We start from the raw sequence: 7,994 nt of genomic DNA, 5'->3' as shown, positions 1-7,994 counted from the left end.
ATATTTAAGGGCCTTTTCTTAGGACACTAATGCCAATGATAAAAGCAAGTTACTATGCGAAATCTTGATAGTAAATATTTACCCTGAAGAGAAAGTCAAACAGGGTCATCTAGACCCTGCTGAAACTTAGACTGAATGTGTTATAATAGCTGATGCTTATTTTGCATCATAACTCTGCTTTCTCGCCTGTGGTTTCTTGGACAATACTTTACCTCTCTCAGACTGAGGCTCTCCATCCACAATAATATTTAACAAGTATTATTGTTCTAAGAACTAAGTGATTGATATTGACCATAGGAATGTGCATGGAAGTAACAATCAGTTAATAATTATTAGATATAAAATTGCTTTTTCCAGAATACTATTAAACAGAGAACATGTTAACTCATAACAAAGGTTCAAAATCAAGTAATCATTTTTGAATTGTTTATGGACTATGAAGTGTGGAAAGTTGTATAGCAACCTACAGTTTTAAAAATGGATTTGAAGTTTATACATCCAATCAGTTACTCAGCAGCTACTTACCAAGAGCCTACTCTTTGCCGGGTGCTCTCACAGGCACAAGGGGTTTTGTGGAATTGAATAAATAAGATCTCTGCCCTGAACAAGCTTAAAACACTAGAGTAGGGTAAGATGGACTAGGATCATAGAAACAAGTATTTGAGAAACATTCAATTATTTTGTTAAGAACGTTTAAGTATTTTATACGGAAGAATGAAATAGAAAGTGATTATTTGGAGAAGTCTACTTCGATTATATAAACCAAGAATCTCCCTGCAGGTTAGAATTTTCATTGAGGTCTTGGTGATGGATTTTTCTTTTTCTTAAGAGGTACAGCATTTTTCAGCTCAAATTATCCTACTGCCCTTAAACTGTGACAAATTAAATAACCCAAACAAGTGGCCATGATGCAGATCAAAGGGAACTGACCCGACTCAGACTCCCATCAAAACCAGCTCTCAGGCAAGGCTCACACTGTCCTGGCATCAGCGTATGGAGCGGTGTTCTCTTAAAACCTGACGAGCTGGGAAAAGAGGCCCTAGCAATTGAGCTGTTCCCTCTTCATCCTGGCGAATGGTCAACTCTGGAGACAGCGCCCTGCCTAGGTCCAGCGGCAGCTCCTGCCCACAGGGAGGCAGCTCCCATGAGCCTCCGTTGAAAGGAGAGAGAGATTTGCAGGAGCTCCTGCCCGAGTTAGGTTCCTGCAACCTCTCGCCAGGACACAACTCTGCCGACAGCTCGCAGAAGGTGGCGCTCTGGCGGCAGGCCTCCACGTGTCTGCAGTGGAGGGCGTGCTTCCCCTGGTGAGCCCAAGCAGAGAGCTGCGGGGAAAGGAACGGCCACCTCCAGCTCCTGGCACAGGATGCCCCTTCTGGGGCCCATCACACCTTCCACCAAGGCCTCGGGAACACCAGACGGGGCCACCAGGTTGCCGGGGTCCGCCAGGCCATTGACAGCATGGCGGGCGACGGGAGGTTGAGGTTCACCAGCCGCTCCTCCAACAGCCAGCCGTTTTCCAGGTGTGTCGATGGCCCCCCTCAGAGCAGTAGTCCAGGGTACAGTGCTCCATGGGCTGGAAGTCTTCCAGAATGGGGAAGAGGCCCATTCTCTGCACCACCTCCCAGGTGAAGCTGGGGAGGCCTCTGAAGCCAGCGATCTTTTGCTTCTGATTCCGAAGCTGACTTTGGGCCCATCCTTTGGTTACTCTGTCCAGACTGTGGGAGCTTCCAGGGCTCTTGGTCCATCTGCTGCACCATCTTCGCTTTTCACCGGCTCACATCTGGGAATGGGAGGCCCGGCTTTCAAAGTCAGATTCCTTGGCTCCACGGCCCCAGCCAGCGTCGGCGTAGCACATGAACCCCTGTGTTTGTGTGTTTTCTGCGCGGGTGCTGCTAGCGCGGGTCACCTCCGCGCTGAGGCTCACTCTTCAGACAGATCTCCGATGCTTGTGCAGCCGCATTCAGGAAAGACCTCTGGGGCTCTCACCGCTGCAGCCGGGACAACATGGTGAGGACAGCATTGCAGCCAAAGGAAAGAGTAAGTAAAAACCCCTAAGGGGAGAATGAGATTGGTGTGTGCAGGTACAGAAGGAAGGCCAACGTGGCCAGAGTTTAGGGATTAAAGAGAATGGTAGAAGAAAAGAACAGAGAATTAGACAGGCATCAGGTTATGTAATATTTTATAGATCACTTTGGATTTTCTTTTAGTTGGTTTGGGAAGCTTGTTGGAGAGTTTAAAACAAGGGAAGCGTATGCCCTGAGTGGCTCTCTTGCTGGGTGGAGAATGTGCTGTAGGGGGGCAGGTGTAGAACATACATACTCATCTGTAAAACGGGGTCAAGATAGTACCTACCTCAGAAAACTGTTACAAGTATTTAATGAGTGGATATATATAAAACTGTTAGAATAGTACCTGGTATATAACAAGTACAGCAAAAGTGTGTTTTAAATAAATAAAAATAATGGCTTAATCAAAGTTGTTTTCAGAATTACAAATACAAAGGTGGTTGTGATTGTTTAGAAATATATATTTCAAACAGAACATCAAAGGGATATGTTATCTTTAGGGTGGGGGATGACGAGTTCATCCTGTCTGATTATTGGCCTCTTACTCTTTCTTCACTTCCAGTTCAGTGATTATCTATTCTAGAGAAATTTCTAAGCCCAGGTCTTGAATATAACAGTTACTTTACCCAGATTTGCATTCAAGTAACTGATTACAAATTCCATCGGGGTGTTTCTATCATTTTTTTTTAAGTCTCCTGTAGTATCTAGTAAGGTTCCTTATCCATAGATGGCCATCCAAAATGAGCTGGTATTAGAAGGAGGGCATTGAAACTAACAGGATTGAAGAGAGTAAATATTTGGGGACTGTGAGTGCTAAGTGGAAGATTAGAAAGAAAAAAATCACAAGAACAGAAGTAAGTCATTTATGTCAAAGTAAGACATTTAGCAATTAGTCTTACAGACGCTATGTCTGAAGATACTCTGTTTCACATGGAAATGTTAAGGGTTTTGTGGTCAGGTCAATTTTAAGCTCTCTTATAAACCAATTAAGCAATAAAGTCAATAGTCATATAGAAAAATGGAGCTATATACAAATTCTGAGAAATCTTCTAAAAGGTCCTGAAAATTATCTCTTCACAGAGCCCATGAATGAATTGCATTAGTTCAAATGGAAGTTTTGCATATATTGTACCTCAGTGGAGATGAAGTTCTTTTTATGTTCAACTCTATAATTCCGTACTGTACATTAATTGTTTTGATGTGTGATACAAAGTATGGATTGTGCTTAATACACAAAGCTTTAAAAGATGAAAAGAGAATAACTGAAGCTTAATACTTATGTTCTCTTAAACAAAAAGGTGAACACAATAGAGAGAAAGAAATACGTGCATTTTACACCTACTTAAGGAGAATGTGTGTGAAGTTTTATATAGCGAGAGAGTTAGGGCAATGATGAAAGGCGCAGCCCGGAGCTTTCTTCCAGGGAAATTTTCTTTAGCTACCTCATACTCGCTGAACGCTTTCTGTAATATATTCATTGTTCCCCATATAGAGAGTAATGAGAAACTTTTATTTTTCCATTTCTCAACTCGTACAGATTGAGGATGGTTTGAGAATAGTTTGCAGCTTAAAACTTCAGACTGATGTCCTTACTTTTGGTCTTGTGTCCCTATTGGCACCTAGAGTGATGCAGAGGAGCAAAAGTCAGCGCCTGGTGTTCCTCTGCTCAGAATATTCAGATCCCTTCTATCACAGTCAGGGCAGAGGCCAAAGACCTCACAGTGACCTGCAAAAGCCCTAAATTGTTCAACTTCCATTTCCTCTCCACCAAAACAGCTGCGTCTCCACCCCCATCTCACTCTGCTCTTTCAAACACAGTAAGCATGTACCTGCCTTAGAGTCACCAAGGCCTGCTTTTCCCACAGACTGAGTGTGGTTCATTGATTACTTCCTTCAGAACTTCAAACAAATGTCACTTCAAAGAAGACTTTCTCTAACCATTCTATTTAACTATTTAAAATTACAACTGTCCATTTTCCACTGTCCTGCCCTTCTCTGCTGTCTTGCCTGTTTTATATCCTTCCATAGACAGATCACCATTAGATTACCCATTTTATTAAATGGGAGTGTGTATGTACACGTGTATATGTTGTGTATGTGTCTATTTTCTCCAGTTATAATTTAGGATTCATGAAAGCAAGATCTTTGTTTTGTTCTCTGAATCATACAACCCCTATAATAGTTCCTGGAACATTTTAAGTCCTCAGTATATATATGCTGAATGAATATTTGATGAATAAATGAAGGATCCCAGAAAGAAATCAATTTGAATCCTTAGAAGGAAAAGTTTTACTTTAAACAAATCTTATCCTTATATTTCATATTTTTAGCGTTTGACAAAAAATATCTTGTTTTTTCTATTTCTAAAAGTTCTACTTTTTCTGTTTCTTGAATTACAATAAAATATCTACAGTAGTTACCTACTGAGAAAGAAATCTGAAAATGGAGTGACCTTATAGGTTTATAATATTCATGGTTTTCTTTCTGTCTTTGTAAAATATGCTCATGTAAAAATGCAAGAATAGGAGAAACTTCTTCTCTTTCTTTTTGTGATCTAGCTTGTGATTTGTATTTCCTGTAGTTTTATTAAATTGATATGGTTGATGAATCATATGAAGACTGTGGAATGTGACAAAAGAAAGGATGCAGTTTCAGGTTTTCTGTCCAAGGCTTTAACCCATTTTGAGTTGATTTTTACATATGATGTAAGATAGGGGTCCTGTTTCCTTTTTTTGGGTGTGACACTCCAGTTTTCCCGTCACCATTTGTTGAAGAGACTATCGTTTCCCCATCATATGTTCTTGACCCCTTGGTCAAAAATTAATAGACGATATATGTATGCGTTTATTTCTGGGCTGTCTATTCTCTTCTATTGATCTGCATGTCTGTTTTTATGCCAGTTTCATTCTGTTTTCATTACTATAGCTTTGTAGTACAGTTTGAAATCAAGAAGTGTTATTCTTCCAGATTTGTTCTGTCTCAAGATTGCTTTGGCTATTCAGGGTCTTTTGTGATCCATACAAATCTTAGGACTTTTTTCTTCTGTTCCTATGAAAAATGCCATTGAAATTTTTATGGAGATTGCCTTGAATATGTAGATCGCTTTGGGTGGTATAGACCTTGTATCAATATTCATTCCTCTAATCCAAGTACACGGAATATCTTTCTGTTTGTTTGTGCCTTCTCCAATTTCTTTCATCAATGTCTTATAGTTTTCAGTGTATAGATCTTTCACCTCCTTGCTTAAATTTATTCCTAAGTATTTTATTCTTTTTGATGCTATTGTACATGGAATTGTTTTCTTAATTTCTCTTTCTGATAGTTAATTGTTAGTGTATAAAAATGCAAGTGATCTTTGCATATTGATTTTTTATCCTTGAACTTGTTTACTAGTTCTAACAGTTTTTTGATTAAATCTTTAAGATTTTTCTATATATAATATCATGTCATCTGCCAATACAGACAATTTTACTTTTTTCTTTCCAATTTGGATGCGTTGTATTTCTTTTTTTTGCCTTATTGCTCTCACTAGGACTTCTAGTGTTATGTTGAATAAAAATGGCAAAGTGGGCATCCTTATCTTATTCCTGATCTTAGAGAAAAAGCTTTCAGCATTTCACCATTGAGTATGATGTTAGTGTGGTGTTAGGGGGTTTGTTATATATATCCTTTATTATGTTGAGGTATTTTCTCTATATAGCTAGATTGTTGAGAGTTTTTATCATGAAACAATGTTGAATTTTGTCAAATGCCTTTGCTGACTGTATTGAGATAATCATATGCTTTTTATCCTTTGTTTTGTTAATGTGGTGTATCATACTGATAGATTTGTGGCAGTTGAACCATCTTTGCATCCTGGAATAAATCCCACTTGATCATAGTGTATGATCCTTTTAATATGCTGTTGAATTTGTTTTACTAATATTTTGTTGAAGATTTTTGGATCTATGTTCATCAGAGGTATTGTCTTGTAACTTTTTTTTCTTGTAATGTCTGTCTGGCTTTGGTCTCAGAGTAATGATGGACTGACTGAAAAATGAGTTTGGAAGTGTACCCTTCTCTTCTATCTGTTGGAAGAATTTGAGAAGGTTAACATTAGTTTGTCTTTAAATATTTGGTATAATTCACTGGGGAAGCCATCTGGTCCTATATTTTTCTTCATTAGAAGTTTTTTACTACTGATTCAATTTCCTTACTAGTAAGTGGTCTTTTCAGATTTTCCGTTTCTTCCTGATGCAGTCTTGGTGGGTTGTATATTTCTAGGAATTTATCCATTTCTTCTAGGTTTCTAAAATGCTGGCTTATAATTGTTCATACTAGTCTCCTGTGATCCTTTGTATATGTGTGACATCAGTTGTAATGTCCTCTCTTTCATTTATAATTTTATTTATTTGAGTCTTCTCTCTTTTTTTTCTTGGTAAATCTAGCAAAGTTTTGTCTATTTTGTTTATCTTTTAAAAAACCAGCTCTTAAGTTTCATTTATCTGGTTTGTTAAGATTCTAAGTTTATTAGACTCTAGTTTATTAAGACTTGTTTTGTGGCCTAACATGATCTGTCCTGGAAGATATTCCATGTTCTCTTGAGAAGAATGTGTATTCTGCTGCTTTTAGATGGAATATTCTATAAATGTCTGTTAGGTCCATCTTGTCTAACATGTAGTTTAAGTCCAGTGCTTCCTTATTGATTTTCTGCCTGGATGATCTATCCATTGTTGAAAGCGAGATTGCATACTTTCAACTTTTGAAGTTACGTAATCTTATTATGTTAATGTCTGTTTCTCCCTTCAGATAGATGAATATTTGCTTTGTATATTTAAGTGCTCCTATGTTGGTGCATAAATATTTACTAATGTTATATCCTCTTCATGAATTGGCCTCTTTATCGTTATTTAATGGCCTTCTTTGTCCCTTGTTGCAGTCTTTGGCTTAACGTCTGTTTTGTCTGATTTAACTTTAGCTATCCCTGCTTTCTTTCGGTTTCCATTTGCATGAAATATCTTTTCCATCCCTTCACTTTTAGTCTGTGTGTGTTCTTAAAGCTGAAATGGGTCTCTTATAAGCAGTATATAGTTGAGTCTTGTTTTTCTTTTTAATCCATTCAGTAACTCTATGTTTTCAGATTGGAGAATTTACATTTAAAGTAATTATTGATAAGTATAGACTTGCTGTACACTTTCTTCTGATTGGTCTAGTCTGCTGTTGAAACCTCTATTCAATTTTCAGTTCCATTACTGTATCCTTCAGCTCTGTGATTTCTGCTTGGCATTTTTTTTATATTTTCTGTCTTTTTGTTAAAATTCTCACTTTTTTCAGGCATTGCTCTCCTGAACTCAGTAAACATATTTATGACTATTATTTTGAGCCCTCTATCAGATAAATGACTTATCTCTGTTTCATTAAGATCTGTTTCTGGAGATTTATCTTGTTCTTTTTTTTTAGACCATAATCCTCCATGCCTGTATTTTTCTTGCCTCTCTGTTGGTTTCTGAGCGTTGGATAAAACAGATCCCTCCCTCAGTCTTGACAGAGTGGGCTTGTGTAGGAGACGGATCTCGTCAATCAGCTCAGGCTCTTGGTTGTCTCTCAAACCTTTGTAACTGTCCAAGCTGAAGTCTTTGTGGCCCCCGGTAATTGAGGATGTGAGAAGACCCATCAGTGTCCCAAAGGGTCAGATCACATTCAGTACTTGGATACAGGCTGATTGGAAGCCAGATCCTCCAGCAGCAGCTGGGAAAGTCTGTAGTTAAGTGCCTTCCAGGAAGCAACTGGGAAGTAGGACGTTTTGCCTGCTCCTTCTGCCCTGGGTCTGTGTATATATAGCCATGGGGCAGGGGTGGGGAGGATGATCTTGCACCCATTAAGAACTGCTTCTTTGTTTGCTACAGCCCTGTGGGGCTTGTGAATGAAAGCCCTGTCGGCTATCAGAGC

At 38.7% G+C, this 7,994-nt stretch overlaps 1 pseudogene; it reads right to left on the bottom strand.

Moving 5' to 3' along the window:
- Positions 1-1,062: 1,062 nt before the first annotated feature.
- On the bottom strand, positions 1,063-7,719 carry LOC103556611 (alpha-ketoglutarate-dependent dioxygenase alkB homolog 4 pseudogene; annotated as a pseudogene).
- Positions 7,720-7,994: the final 275 nt, after the last annotated feature.

The sequence above is a fragment of the Equus przewalskii genome, unplaced genomic scaffold (genome assembly GCF_037783145.1).
Source record: "Equus przewalskii isolate Varuska unplaced genomic scaffold, EquPr2 ChrUn-13, whole genome shotgun sequence".
Classification (NCBI taxonomy): Eukaryota; Metazoa; Chordata; class Mammalia; order Perissodactyla; family Equidae; genus Equus; species Equus przewalskii.
Note: the sequence above shows the minus strand (reverse complement) of the source record. Positions and strands in the feature narration are given on the sequence as shown.